The following is a 15,570-nucleotide window of genomic DNA, read 5'->3' as shown; positions in this document are numbered from 1 at the left end:
TGACTGTCGTCAATTTCCAAACGGCCTGGACTGAAAACATCTCATCAGCTGCACCGCTTATCCTCAGTAGGGTCGCGGGGGTGCTGGAGCCCATCCCAGCAATCATCGGGACACCCTGAACTGGTTGCCAGCAGGGCACACAGGGACAGACAACTTGCTCGCCCATTCACACCTAGGGACAATTTGGACCGGGCCAATTCACCTGAAATGCATGTCTTTGGAATGTGGGAGGGAATCGGAGTACCCGGAGGAATCCCACGCAAGCACGGGGAGAACATACAAACTCCGCACAGGATTTCCGGTAGCTGGATTTGAACCCACACAGGAGGTTCCCAAGACCTTAGAACTGTGCCTCACACGCGCTAACCACTGCACCGCCGTGCTGCCCTTATATATATATATATATAATCTCATCTCATTAGTCACACCGCTTATCCTAAGTAGGGTCGCGGGGGTGCTGGAGCCCAACCCTGCAAATCATCGGGACACCCTGAACTGGTTGCCAGCCAATCGCAGGGAACACAGGGACTGACAACTTGCTCGCCCATTCACACCTAGGGATTTGAACCCACACAGGATGTTCCCAAGACCTTAGAACTGTGCCGCACACGCGCTAACCACTGCGCCACCGTGCTGCCCGACTGAAAACATATCAAATGCCATTTTGTGTTAAGAATTTCCAACTGGGTTCAAAGAGCCCTTATGTTTTTTCTTTCCAACGCGCCTTTTTTTATTTTACTGTTAGCGCCTGTGGTGGGCTGTCAGGAATTTTAAGGCCTTCTCGGCCGGCCTAAGAAAATTCTGAATCACGTGATGATTATTGTCATGATTGACGATTCAAGGCACGTGTGACCAGTGTTCCCTCTAAGCTGCGCGCGTGTGCAAATGCGCACTGCTCGCACATTCTCAGCGCACAAGAAAATCTAGCCTGCACACAAAAATCAGGGCTCAAAATTACTCATTAAGAAGCGACTTAAGTCAAAGTTACAGTGCATGAAGGTAAAAATACACGGGTCACCCTGACGCTGTGTCCTAAATGCGGTATTTTGAAGTCGAGTCGAAGTAGAACGAAGTTGAGTAAAGTTAGTAGTTTGTCGAGAAGCGGCTTCTTCGGCTCGGCTCACTAAAAGGAACCGGCTCTTTCAGGTCCTAAACGGCTCTTCAGGTTGTTTTCGCTTCTTTAGTCCCAACATGACCAAATCTGATGTAAAATTATGCACAAAATAAAAGAAGGGGGGGAATAGAACAAAAAAGAAAAAAATGTAGTGAAAAGCTGAGAAAAAGGAAACAAAAAGAAAAAAGAAAGAACAATTCAGAAAAAAAGCTGGAAAAAAGAAAAAAAAGAAACAAAGTAAAAAAGTAAATAGAGAACAAAAAAAAAAAGTAACAGCTTGGAAAATATAAACACAATGAGATTTTTTTTTAAAGGAATTTAAAAAAAAGTAGAAAAAAAAAAACACGAAAAAAGAAGAAAAAGTTTGTGTTGCATTCAAATCATTTCCAATTATATCAAGTGAATCTTGTCGCCAACATTGTACTTCCACTAAAAATGGGATTAAGTACAGTTCTGTATCTTACAACTGACGAAATAAGCCCCCAAAAATGTTAATATCATGCGACAAAAAATATCAGGAAATAAAAAGAAATGGATATCTTGTGAAAGAATTGTAAGAACAAACGACGTTTGTAGGCCGTACAACCTTTGCAATAGTACATGAGTCAATTCATTCAAAAGAGAAAAATCATTTTGCATTGCCGGAAACTCAGCAAAATGTAACGTGATGTCAAGTTTTGGACACGTTTGATTATTCATTATCTTGCCACACTTGGGATTATGGTTGCTCACTGTTGTTTCGAGCGTTGCTCACCGACTTTGTGTGAACGCTCAGACCCGGGGAAAATTAGAGAGAACACTGCCCAATTAGCGCCAACAGCCCTGAGAGCTGATTGGCTAAGGGACTTCTTTTAAACCCCCGGCTTTCAAGAGGACGCCGTCTAATCGTTGTAACTCTATGCTCCCAGCTAGGCAAGCTCATTCGGCCCGACATTTTGCCTGCCCTGTTTTCTTCTGCCCGATACAAGTTGCCAATCTGTTTCTGGACCTGAGCCTGCCCTGTTCTGCCTTCCCAACATCCTTCCTGTTTTGCCCCGCTACCTGCCTGACACCGGTAGCCGATCTTGTTTCTGAACTCGATACCGCCCCTGCTCTCCTGTCCTGGCTAACAACAAGTATTCCTGCAATCTACGATCATCCTCGCTCGACACGGAAGTGCCAATTCCGCGTTTCCCGCCACCGGATCGTGGAAGCAAGCCCTTCTCTCCCTCTTATCAATAAAACTGACTAAACGAACGCTTCTGGGTCCTGTCTCCGTTCCTGGCTTGTGACAGATTATATTTTGTCCAACAATACTTATTAAAAAAAATCCAAATTGTGTGTCAGCCTCCTTTCATTGCTCCTCCTTTGGTTGTGCTGCTTCCAGATGTGGACCAACAATGCCCCAACCCTTCATTAGTTCCATTTCTACGTTACAGACCACGCACTCAATTTGTAAAACTCAAGTTCTTCTCCTGTCACCACAGGTGTGCCCCAGGGCTTTGTCATGGGGCCTCTCATCTTCATGACCTACCACCTAGGCCATATTTTCATTTGATTCTTTCTTTTCACTGCTTCGCAAATGAAACTCAGCTCTACCTTTCCTGCGAACAAAACTCCACACTCCCACCCACCTTAGTCACCTCCTGCCTACCTGAAATGAGATCATGGTTTGCCGTCTATTTCTTAAAATCATACAGCAATAAAAACAAATTCCTTCTCATTGGCATCAAATCCACCCTCTCTTGTCATGATTACTCATTGCACTCACCTGTGCCCGCTCGTTTGGCGACAGCTGCTGCTAGTTGCCTGATTGATTCCCCTCGTATTTATACCCAGTACTCCAGTCACTCCTTGTCAGTCAGTCAGCTAACCTCTGCATATGCAAGGCAAGCACTTTGACTCTGGCTCCCGTCGGCCCCGTCTTCATCCGTATCCTACTCGTCTGTTCCTGATTTCACGTTTGTTTCCGGCCATCGACCCGTTTTGTTCATTTGACCACGCTCTGATCTCCCGCTCCGGCTAAGACCCGTTTTTGACCATCGACCACGCTCTGATCTCCTGCTGTCAACCCGTTTTGCCCATGCTCCGATCTCCCGCACCGGGAAATCCACTTCCACATTCTGATCACGCTCCGATCCTGTGAGGTATTTGCTTCCCCCGTTCAGCGAGCACCGGATTGCTGGCGTTTGTTTCCTCAATATCCCAATAAACTTTTGAGTGAAAAGTTACGCGTTTTGGGTGTACCATATGTCCCGGTTCTGATACATACATACATACATACATACATACATACATACATACATACATACATACATACATACATACATACATACATACATACATACATACATACATACATACATACATACATACATACATACATACATACATACATACATACATACATACATACATACATACATACATACATATCTCCTCTCTCTCTCTCTCTCCTCTCTCTCTCTCTCTCTCTCTCTCTCTCTCTCTCTCTCTCTCTCTCTCTCTCTCTCTCTCTCTCTCTCTCTCTCTCTCTCTCTCTCTCTCTCTCTCTCTCTCTCTCTCTCTCTCTCTCTCTCTCTCTCTCTCTCTCTCTCTCTCTCTCTCTCTCTCTCTCTCTCTCTCTCTCTCTCTCTCTCTCTCCAGTTCCTTGGTCTTTACCTTCCCTCAGGTCAATAATCATGTAATCCTTGGCAGTACACTCTCCGTTCTCCGTTTACTTTCATATATCAACCATTTTTGCTCCTCCTCCACAAAACAGCCATCCTTGTCACCTCCGCCTTGACAATTACAATTCCTTCCTCTACGGCCTACCTCTAAAGTCCCTCCATAAACTAACGCTGGTCCAGAACTGTGTTTTCCGCATCATCAACAAAACCACTTGCCTTCTCCAAACCACCCCTGTCCTCAAGTGACTCAGGATAAACCATAGAATCACCTATAAACTCCTTCTGCTCACTAATAAGTCCATCAATAACCTTACCCCTCCCTACCTTTCAGACCTCCTTCACATTGCCACTCAGATTTTCCTTTTCCATCCACCTCACCCATCTCAGCTCCACAAGGTGCAAAGCTTTTCAGCCGCTCTGCCCCCCCCCCTCTGGAACTCATTACCACCTGACCTTCAGAATTCTGCCACCCTGTCCTTCTTTAAATCTGGACTCAAAACCCACCTCTTCAGACTTCTCATCTCATTAGCTGCACCGCTTATCCTCAGTAGGGTCGCGGGGGTGCTGGAGCCCATCCCAGCAAACATCGGGCAGTGGACACCCTGAACTGGTTGCCAGCCAATCGCAGGGCACACGGGGACAGACAACTCGCTCATTCACACCTAGGGACAATTTGGACCGGCCAATCCACCTGAAATGCATGTCTTTGGAATGTGGGAGGAAACCGGAGTACAGGGTGCTCGCTGGACGCGGGAAGCAAGCCACTAACACAATTGGATCGTGTTCCGAATACGGAAAAGGATCTTCCGGGGTGGGAGATAGCGGTGTCGAGGACGGGAAAAAAAACGGTCGATAGCCGGGACTGGAGAGCCAAAACGTGGTCGGGATCAAAAACAGGTTGTTAGCCGGGACGGAGAGCAAACGTGGTCGGGGTCAAAAAACAGGTATCCGTAGACAAACGGGAGATCAGGAATGGACGGGTGGAAAAACGGAACCAACAGGAGTGCTTGCCTTGTAGAAACAGAGGTTTGCTGACGGACTGACAACAGGCGAGTGAAAGGACTGGATTTAAAAAAAAACAGGGGACCAATCAGGTAACCCGCAGTGGCTGGAGCCAACGAGCGGGCAGAGGTGAGACCAATCAGTTATCTTGACACTATGATTGGCCATTGGGCGGTAATCTAGCCAAAATCTGTAAAACTTTAAGAGAATGAGCTGCACAAATTGTTGTGAATATCTGTTTTCCTCCCACATTCCAAAGACATGCATTTCAGGTGGATTGGCCGGTCCAAATTGTCCCTAGGTGTGAATGTGCGAGCGAGTTGTGTCCCTGTGTGCCCTGCGATTGGCTGGCAACCAGTTCAGGGTGTCCCCTGCCCACTGCCCAATGATTGCTGGGATGGGCTCCAGCACCCCCGCGACCCTACTGAGGATAAGCGGTGCATCTAATGGGATGGGATGGGCTAAAAAACTGCATGCCTCTACTGTGCCGCTCATCTTTCTCCTGCATGTTACTTGCTGATATTATGTGAACCTCTGTTATATCCTGGATTCGGGATATCAAACGATTTGAAGCCGTTACGGAGGGAACAAAAGAATTTTGGGGGATCGTCTGTCCGGATTGAAATGTGTGTGCGTTATCAGGCAAGGCGGGGTGACTGGCCTTGGGGCTATCAGCACAGCTCAGGCTGTTTACCCTAATGAACACGACACGGCCAATTACACAATGATGCCACGGTGAGGACAATGCCGGAAGACCTCATCGGGATACAGTCAACAATGCGGCTGGGCCTTTTGGTGTAGTTCTGGGGCTCATTTAAACAGGTTTTATTGTCCGTAGTAAACCTTGAATACCCAAAGAGAGGGTCTCGACAGATGCATAGGTGTCCTTATTTTTGTTGCAGCAGAATTGCTGAGTCCAACGTAGCACTGTGACTGTGTGTCAGGGTCAGTTACTGTTACTAGTTACTTCATTTAACCCTCATGATTTGTTAGGAATTGTCGGTTCAATTTGGAACTGGGGTGTACCTCAATCCTGACCACAAAAAAGGAATATCGCCCAATATAGTTATTGCAATATCCTAAAAAACACGGTAATGTCATGATTTCTGATGCGAGGCACCTGTGCCCGCTCTTTTGGCGCCAGCTGCCTCGGACGCTGATTTGCTCCTTGTCACTTTTTAAAACCCAGTTTTTCTGTCACTGGTTGTCAGTCCGTCTGCGAACCTCAGCTCACGCTAGGCAAGCTTTTCGACCCTGACTCACTCCTTTACTGGCCACCGTCTGTTTCCCGGCTTCGACCCATTTTCTGATCTGGACCACGTTTTTGCCCTCCTGTCCCGGCTACTGACCTGTTTTTTCCCGCTCTCGACACGGAAATACCACTTCCGTGTCTGATCAACCAGCGACCAGCGATCTACGGATAGTGTATACTATCATTTCCCTTCTTCCCAATAAAACTAAGAGAAACGTACGCAAGTGGGTCCTGTCTCCGTTCTGGTCCTTACAGAGGCGGGCCTCCAAATTTCCACAGTTTAGTGTGGCAGATTCCACCAGCGGAAGATGTAGTAGAGCAGGAGTGTCAAACTCATTTGAACTCGGGGGCCACACGATAGAACAAACATTCTCTCGGGGGCCGGACTAGTAGAATAAAGAGAAAGAGAGAAGGGGAAAGCGAGAGAAAGAGAGCAAAAGCAAGAGAGAGAAAGAAAGAGAAAAAAACAAGCGCAAGAGAGCAAAACGCAAGAGAGCGAATACCAAAAGAGATCAAAAAGGAGCAAAAAGCGAGGGAGAGAGAGAGAAAAGCTAGAGCAAAAGACAGAGAAAAGTGATAGTGAAAGAGAGAGAGAAAAGGACTGAAAGCGAGAGCAAGAAAGTGAGAGAAAGCGGCAAACAAGCGAGAGAAAGCGAAAAGCAAGAGAGAAAGAGAGAGAAGCAAGAGAAAGAAAGAGAGAGAAAAGTGAGAGAGACAGTGAGAGCGAGGGAGAGAGCGAGCAAGCGAGAAAAACAAGAGAGAGAGAGAAATACAAGTACAGCGTTCGTGAGAGGCACCTGGCTTCGGCAACATCAAGTGTACATATTTCAACCTGCAGTTCGTTTTTCTCTTGTGCTTCCCTCAGCGTCTTGCGGGCCAGATTCAATCCCTTACCGGGCCTAATCCGGCCCGCGGGCCGCCTGTTTGACACCCCTGTAGTAGAGTGTCATCTGCAAGCTATCTACCTTGCTTTTTACATTTTTTGCACGCTATCGAGCTAACATTTTATCTTACATTGCCATATTATTATCACTTACATAATGATATTTGGCATTTGGATTCTACGTAAACCAAGTTACACATTTATTTCTACATATTTTGGCAAGCATTAATCTCAGTACTACAAATGTACTACAGGAATACCAAAACAATACTTATATGGATATACTACATGATTACAGAAAACAACAATACAACTACACACATCCTACAAAACCCCTAAGAAAATACTCCAAAAATACTCCTGGGGAAACAATCCAAAAAGAATACTCCAGAAACATGAAAAATACTTTACGGCGATGATGTCACATTATTTTTGAGTCATATTAGAGCCTCAAGGTCCTTTGCCCAGTAAAGGATATTGTGTTTAGTATATTTTTTTATACCTAAAGCATGTAAGAATTTACCATTTAAATCAGGGGTGTCAAACATGCGGCCCGGGGGCCAGATCAGGCCCGCTAAGGGATTGAATCCGGCCCGCGAGACAACGCTCAGTGAAGCGCAAGAGAAAAACGAGCTGTAGGTTGAAAAATGTCCACTTGATGTTGCCAAAGCCAGGTGCCTCGAACAAAGACGGTGGACTTGTATTTCTCTCTCTCTCTCTTTCCCTTCCCTTTTTCTCTCTCTCGCTGTCTCTCTCTTTCAGTGTCTCTTTCTTTGTCTCTTTCTCTCTCTCTTTGTCTTTTTACCTTATTTTGCTCTCTCTTCCATTCTTCCTTCTCTCTCTCTCTTTCCCTTCCCTTTTTCTCTCTCTCGCTGTCTCTCTCTTTCACTTTCTGTGTCTCTCTTTGTCTCTTTCTCTCTCTCTTTATCTTTTTACCTTATTTTGCTCTCTCTTCCATTCTTCCTTCTCTCTCTCTCTCTTGCTTTCCCATTCTCTCCTTCTCCCATTCTCTCTTTCTCTCCTTCTTTTTTCTCTCCTCTCTTTCCATTTCTCTTTGGATAATTTTTCTTTCTCTCTCTTTCTTACCCCCTCTCTCATTATTTGTCTTTATCTCTTGTTTCTCACGTTTCACGTTCTCTCTCTCTCTTTTTTCTTTTTTTCTCTCTCTCTTTCTCTGTCCCACCCTCTTTTCTCTCTTTCGCTTTGTCTTATTGCTTTCTCTCTTTCTTTCTCTCTAATCTACTAGTCCGGCCCCCGAGGGAATGTTTGTTCTATCCTGTGGCCCCCGAGGTAAATTGAGTTTGACACCCCTGATTTAAATGAATAGGTAACTAGATGGATACAAGATGAAAAGATTTCTTCAAATATTAAACATAAATGATTTTAAATAAGTTACATACACTGTCATTCAAAAGTTTGGGGTTGTTTATAGATTACCATTCTTTGACGAAGCAAAGTTTGAAGGATACAATCGGTTTTGGAAAAAGCTAAAAAACTGTATTTCTAATTTTGATAATATCTTAACAATACTTTCTATTTATTCCACAACTCATTTGATTGTCATGATTACTGATGTGACTCAGCTGTGCCCGCTCATTTGGCGCCAACTGCCGTGGGTTCTGATTGGCTCTCTTTCAGTATTTGAACCCAGTCCTGTTTGTCCCTTTTTGTCAGTCCGTCTGCAAACCTCAGTGTATACTAGGCAAGCCTTTTTCGACCCTGACTCCCACCAGTCCCGTTTTGCTCCAAACCTTCTCCGGCTATGACTCGTTTTGATCCTGACCACGTCCGCTCTCCTGTCCCGGCTTACAACCCGTACTGACCCAGACCACGTTTTTGCTCTCCTGTTCCGGTTAACGACCCGTTTCTGACCCAGACCTCGTTTTTGCTCTCCGGCTATCAACCCGTTTTTCCGTCCTTGACACCGCTATTGCTCGCGACGGAAGATCCACTTCCGTGTTTGGATCACAAACCAAGTACGAGAGCGACTTGCTTACCGCGCCTAGCGTACTCCAATACCAAATATGCCAATAAAAAACAAAATAAACTAAATATGAATAAAATGTCTACATTTTGTGCAGGCTTGGGGAGTAACAGAATACATGGAACAGCAAAAATGACATTGGCAAGCTGTTTGGATTTATTCTCAATTTGTTTCTGTCGCATTTTATGTTCGTTTTGCCGGAGATCAAAGAGATCAAAGCCAGGAGAGAAAGCTTACCACGTGTTGTGAGTTATCATTTTAATCATATTTAAGTCAAGTCAAGTCATTTTTATTTGTACAGCCCTTAATCACAAAGAGTCTCAAAGGGCTTCTTTTGTCTTTTATTAGCATATTTGGTTTTGGAGTAATCCAAAAGTAATTGAAAGTAATCAAGTTAAAGTAACCCTACCCAACCCTGGTCGCAGTTTATGTTAGTTTTGACGGAGATCAAAGAGATCAAAGCCAGGAGAGAAAGCTTACCACGTGTTGTGAGTCATCATTTTATTCATATTTAGTTTCTTTTGTCTTTTATTAGCATATTTGGTATTGGAGTAATCCAAAAGTAATTGAAAGTAATCCAGTTAAAGTAACCCTACCCAGGTCCCATTTTATGTTAGTTTTGCCGGAGATCAAAGAGATCAAAGCCAGGAGAGAAAGCTTACCACGTGTTGTGAGTCATCATTTTATTCATATTTAGTTTCTTTTGTCTTTTATTAGCATATTTGGTATTGGAGTAATCCAAAAGTCATTGAAAGTAATCCAGTTAAAGTAACCCTACCCAGGTCCCATTTTATGTTAGTTTTGCCGGAGATCAAAGAGATCAAAGCCAGGAGAGAAAGCTTACCACGTGTTGTGAGTCATCATTTTATTCATATTTAGTTTCTTTTGTCTTTTATTAGCATATTTGGTATTGGAGTCATCCAAAAGTCATTGAAAGTAATCAAGTTAAAGTAACCCTACCCCACCCTGAACACAGGTTAGTTAATCTAACTGAAAAACGAGAAACATACACAAAAACTAGTGTGTTCCTTTACAAAGCAGTCAGAAGACTTGCGCTAATACTACAGGAGTGCAGAGAGCGCTCAAATCCAGTAGCTAAAGCTTTAAATCCGTCATGTTTTTTTTTTTTACTCAATTTGAACCAATGGGAAAATAGTTAATATGAAAGAAGCGGGGGGAGAAACAAATTCCCCTCTGTCCAATAGTAGCGCTTGTTGGTTGTTTACTCAAATCTGTAAAATCCTTCTGGGAGCGTTTTATTCAGCCAATGTGAGCGTCTATGGCAACAGCATGCCGTGCTTGTGCCCATTACGTCATGCTGAGTGGCGCACAACAACAAAATCGCACACAGAATAAAAAATAAAATAATGAATACAATTATGACTCACAACACGTGGTAAGCTTTCTCTCCTGGCTTTGATCTCTTTGATCTCCGGCAAGACAAACAAAATGAAAATAAATCCAAACAGCTTGCCAACATCATTTTTGCCGTTCCATGTATTTCGTTACTCCCCAAGCCTGCACAAAATGTAGTCATTTTATTCACATTTAGTTTCTTTTGTCTTTTATTAGCATATTTGGTATTGGAGTAATCCAAAAGTAATTGAAAGTAATCCAGTTAAAGTAATCCTACCCAACCCTGCAGGTAATTGTATTCCTTTACAGTTAGAAAAAGTCCAAAAGTAATCAGTCACAGATAATCAAATAATTGTATACTTAGTAAAAATAAGGATCACTTTGCAGTACACAAGGGTTTCTCCTGCCACTGGTAATCATAGAAGCCAGTGCTATCCATTTAATGAGGGGGGAACAAACCCCTACCCCAAAAAACAGCCTGGTGAGGGATGGGGCACACCATCCCTCACCAGGCCAACACGTACTCCTCAAAAATTGCCAAATAATCCTTTGTTGAGGCCCATTATCTGAGTATAGAAATCCTTTAGAGACCTGTCTAAATCCAAGAATACCTAATGCTAGAATGCAGCTAGCCGGCCACTCTCTAAATCACTTTCTTACATTGAAAGGAGAAGTCGTATAACCGTATTTTCTGCACTATAAGACTTACTGGATTATAAGGCACTACCCCAAAAAAATAGTCTTTTGTCATATATTTTCCATACATAAGGCGCACCAGACTATAAAACGATACAGTAAGAACGTCAATCAAACAGCTAGAGGGATGGGGTGCACCATCCCTCTCCAGGCCAACACGTACTCCTCAAAAATTGCCAGAGAATCCTTTGTTGATGCCTGTTATCTGAGTATAGAAATCAGTTTAGAGACCTAGCTAAATCCAAGGATACCCAATTCAAGCATGTAGCTAGCTGGCAGCTCTCTAAATCCCTTTCTTACATTGAAAGGAGAAGCCCTACAAGTATACTTACCATATTTTCTGCACTATAAGATGCACCAGATTATAAGGCGCTACCCCAAAAAGAGTCTTTTGTCATATATTTTCCTTACACAAGGCGCACCAGACTATAAAATGCTACAGTAAAAACGTCAACAAAACAGCCAGATAGGGGTTGATAAAGTTTGAAAGACCTAACGTTCCGACACGTCGGACTGTTTAGAGGCAGATACGTGTCTCAGACACGTACGATGTCAGTAGTCACTGAAATACGTCATACCACACATATCATTGGAAAGCTTGAACTCTTGGGTTTTAAGATATTGTGACCATTTGAAAATATACCCATCACAGAAACATCACCATCAGTTTGAAACAAGATACCAGAAAAACAAAGCTAGGGTAGCTCACCAAAGACATCTTGCAGCCAACACATTCAATGATAATACTCAACCATGGACTCCATGACAGTGTAGTGAATCCAACTGTGTAAAATAGTTACGTACCCTAACATGTGATAATGCCGACAAATTCGTAAAAAAAAAAAACGCCCAAAAGCATCTCTGAATCAATGGACGTTGCTTGTCACTAGCTGTCTGTTTAGCCCCATAATTCCAGTTTCCGAATAAACAGACTAGTACAAGTATTTTCTCTAGGTTGTAGACCAACCTAAGGTGTGATTCATATCTTTTTGGGCCAATTGCCAGCTTTGGTTTACCCCGCTTTAGCCTATACAAGCATGTAAATGCTAAAAAGGACCCGCCTCCTTTACCTCCGAATAACTAGCCAATAGTGACTGATTCAAATGATAATTGACACATTGGTCAGGAAATAAACGCCGGTATACATATCCCAGCATGCAAAGCGCACTACCTCCTTTACAGGGAGTGTGTGGGGACTTGTTTTCTTTTATTTTGAAGTCGTGTTCTTGTCTGTACTGATTTCTCCGACGCAAAATAAACCACTCCCTCTCTCTGTTTGGACCTCCATCCAGGACGGACGTAAGTTCTTGTCTGTCACCATCATGTAGAATTAAACTATATACATGTATTTTATCTGTGCAAATATAGCCACTAAATAGTCTTAATAATGTCAATCTCTGACAGAAAAATAAGATCAAAGACATTCGGACGAATAGGAAAATATATTTAGAAATCAGTGCTTAGAGACTGGCCTAAATTATAACAATACAGTAATCCCTTGCTACCACGCACTTGCAGGTTTTGAATTGAATTTGTTTTTATTGTCCTTGATATCAATGTATCTCGTATTTTGTTCTGCAGCAGACAACCGACAGCAAATGCTATCACAAGAGCAGATTGTACGTGTGTTGCTAAGAAATTCATCGATTTTAATCAGACGCCGAGGATAGTCAGAAGAGTGATAAAGAAAAGCTAATCAATAGCAGATTCTCTGTGGATTCTAATCAGGTTCAAGAAGCAACTGAGGCGGCGTTGGAAGAGAAGGCAATAGCGGTGTTGAGGTCAGTCCTACCGCTAGGCTATGTGACAACTCTCACACGCTATCTCCGCCAGATATATTACCCATGAAACGGATGACCTGGAGGTACAACTCACAGGAAACTGCTACATTCGGGACGGTTTTATTTTAATCATCACAGACCTAGCTCAATCCGAGGATACCTAATGCTAGCAAGCTGCTCTCTAAATCGCTTTTTTTACCCTAAAAGGAGAAACCCTTTAATTGTGTAATGACAGTAAATATTCAGTTCATTTCGACATACTCTGGTAATCAACTTCATAATTAGATAATATTGCCAGTGTTTCTCAATCAATTGCATCCTATGAGACCATGTCATGTGCGCCGCAGAAAACAGAAAATTGGTCAATTATATTATTTGTTGACGACAAAATTGATATAGGTGATATAGGTGTACAAAGTGTTCTAGCCCCTAATTGTGCCTCAGAAGAAATTCAGTGCAAGCAGCAAAGTTGCTACAGGTAAAAAAAGAAAAGTAGTGCGTACAACTATTGCATTTAAGAAAGAAATAATAGCAAAATATGAAGGAGGTGTGCGAGTGTCTGATCCCCTCCCCACTGTCCACCTGCGCCTTCTGCTGACCACCACAAAGGTAAGAAATCCTATTCAAAATTATTTTCTTTATCCTTTTTTTAAATTTGTACACGTTCATGTTAGCGTAATCTTTCGTACGGAAGATTACGATAACGCGAACTTACGATTAGCCTGGGTTAGCTTTAAGTTTACGTTAAACATTCAGGGTGTTGGAACAAAGCCCAACATTGAGGGTGTTGGAACAGAGCCCCCTTTCCAATGAACCGCTCACCACTTGTTGTGGAGACCCGGGTGCTAAATGACTTGTAAACGACCGGATTTTTTTATTTTCACACGTTCATGTTAGCGTAATCTTTCATACGGAAGATTACGATAACGCGGACGTACGATTAGCCTGGGTTAGCTTTATGTTTACGTTAAACATTCAAGGTAAACATTCAGGGTGTCGGAACGGATTAAACCGATTTACATTATTTTCAATGGAAAAAATGATTTCGGCGATCGAACAAATCGGTTTTCCAACAGGGTTCTGGAACGGATTAAGGTCGACAACCCAGGTTCCACTGTAAATCATAATATTTGGAATCAATAGACAGCAGCAGATTGCTTTTTTTAATCGTACTGTAAAAACAAATGATAAAGAAAAACAAGAATAGCTAGAAAAAATGATTCACCTATTCCTTTCAAGGTCCCGCTCGGGTGGCGTGGAGGTAGAATGGTTTTTAGTTCAAGCCGGGTTCGGCTCACGGGGAATCCGGCATCGGGGCAGCAGTATCTTGATCACCAGGAGCAGCAGTCGTGGTCGAGAAAGGATCAAGGGTTCAATAAACTGGATATAAATAGAATAGAATAGAATAGAATATACCTTTATTGTCATTGTTACAAAATGGGTTGAACATATTGTGACAACCAAATTGGACGTGGCACTCCAGTTTCACATTTAACAAGTCAAGTCAAATGTATTAATATAGCCCTTAATCACAAAAATGTCTCAAAGGACTGCACAAGATTACAATGACACACTTACCTGATCTTAAACCAACATGCGGGCAAGGAACAACTCAAAACCTCAGCGTGAAGAAAAAAGAGAAACCTTGAGGACAGTGAGGATCAAAGAAAACAAAGAAGATAAGGTTATAGTTTACACAAAAACAAAGCTAAGACAAGAAGGTTTGGAAGGTGGTAAAATGGGAAACTAACAACCACAGAGCCCCAAAACAGGAGTGCTTAAATAGTGAACAGGAGAGGTGATTAGGGAGCAATCAAGGCAAGTGACTCCAAGTGTGAGTGGAAATCAGAGCCAAGAAGGAAGTGACCAAAAAAATTCAAGGGGAAGTGAAAGCGGGACAGAGAGAGAAAACCAAACCTGAAAGCCTCATCTCATTAGCTACACCGCTTATCCTCAGTAGGGTCGCGGGGGTGCTGGAGCCCATCCCAGCAATCATCGGGCAGTGGGCAGGGGACACCCTGAACTGGTTGCCAGCCAATCGCAGGGCACACAGGGACAGACAACTCGCTCGCTCATTCACACCTAGGGACAATTTGGACCGGCCAATTCACCTGAAATGCATGTTTTTGGAATGTGGAAGGAAACCGGAGTGCCCGGAGAAACCCACGCAAGCACGGGGAGAACATACAAACTCCGCACAGGAAGTCTGGAGCTGGATTTGAACCCACGCAGGAGGTTCCCAAGACATGAACTGTGCCGCACATGCGCTAACCACTGCGCTGAAAACACCATTTTCGACTTAGGAAATGTTATAGCTTGTTTTCACGATCTAAACAAAACATGGAACTAGAGATGTGAAAGTCAAATGAAGTAATGTGCATTTGTGACGCCCTTAATCACAAGAAGTCTCAAAGGGTTGCACAGACCACAGATTTTTGCAAACCACAGATTATTATTACATCATCCCCTGATCTACTACCTACATGAAGGCAAGGAAAAACTCAAAACCTCAACATGAGGAAAATGAAGAAACCTTGGTCAGGATGACCAGGCTGCAATCGATGTTGCAAGGGCATCAACAAACAAGACACAGACATCATCAAAATAAAATATAGAGGAATCAAAAGCTATGGAATAGAAGTGTGTTTTAAGCCTAGATCTAGACAGTTCCACTGAGGTTGCAGATCAAATCTCAGAGGGTAGATCATTGCACAGCATCGGGGCCCGAATGGAGAACGCTCTTGAACCTGCAGATTTCTTCTTGGTACTTGGGATCACTCGTAGACCTGCGTTTTCCGAGCTAAGGCTCCGAGCAGGAACATAGGTGGAAAATTCAATCGGAAAGATATGAGGG

The 15,570-nt window shown here is 43.3% G+C and overlaps 1 long non-coding RNA gene across 1 annotated transcript in view; it reads right to left on the bottom strand.

Moving 5' to 3' along the window:
* LOC148356299 (uncharacterized) overlaps positions 1–14,443 on the bottom strand; it is a 66,286-nt gene extending 51,843 nt beyond the window's left edge. The window contains exons 1-2 of the long non-coding RNA XR_015852045.1: positions 14,295–14,443; positions 13,942–14,096 (exon numbers count right to left, since the gene is read on the bottom strand). This is a non-coding gene — a long non-coding RNA (uncharacterized LOC148356299). The remainder of the gene's footprint in view (positions 1–13,941; positions 14,097–14,294) is intronic.
* Between the last annotated feature and the right edge of the window lie 1,127 nt (positions 14,444–15,570).

This window comes from Urocampus carinirostris, chromosome 11 (assembly GCF_059441175.1).
Source record: "Urocampus carinirostris isolate Australia breed hairy pipefish chromosome 11, RoL_Ucar_1.0, whole genome shotgun sequence".
NCBI classification, from domain to species: domain Eukaryota; kingdom Metazoa; phylum Chordata; class Actinopteri; order Syngnathiformes; family Syngnathidae; genus Urocampus; species Urocampus carinirostris.
The sequence above is the reverse complement of the archived record's forward strand: the minus strand, read 5'-3'. Positions and strand labels throughout refer to the sequence as shown.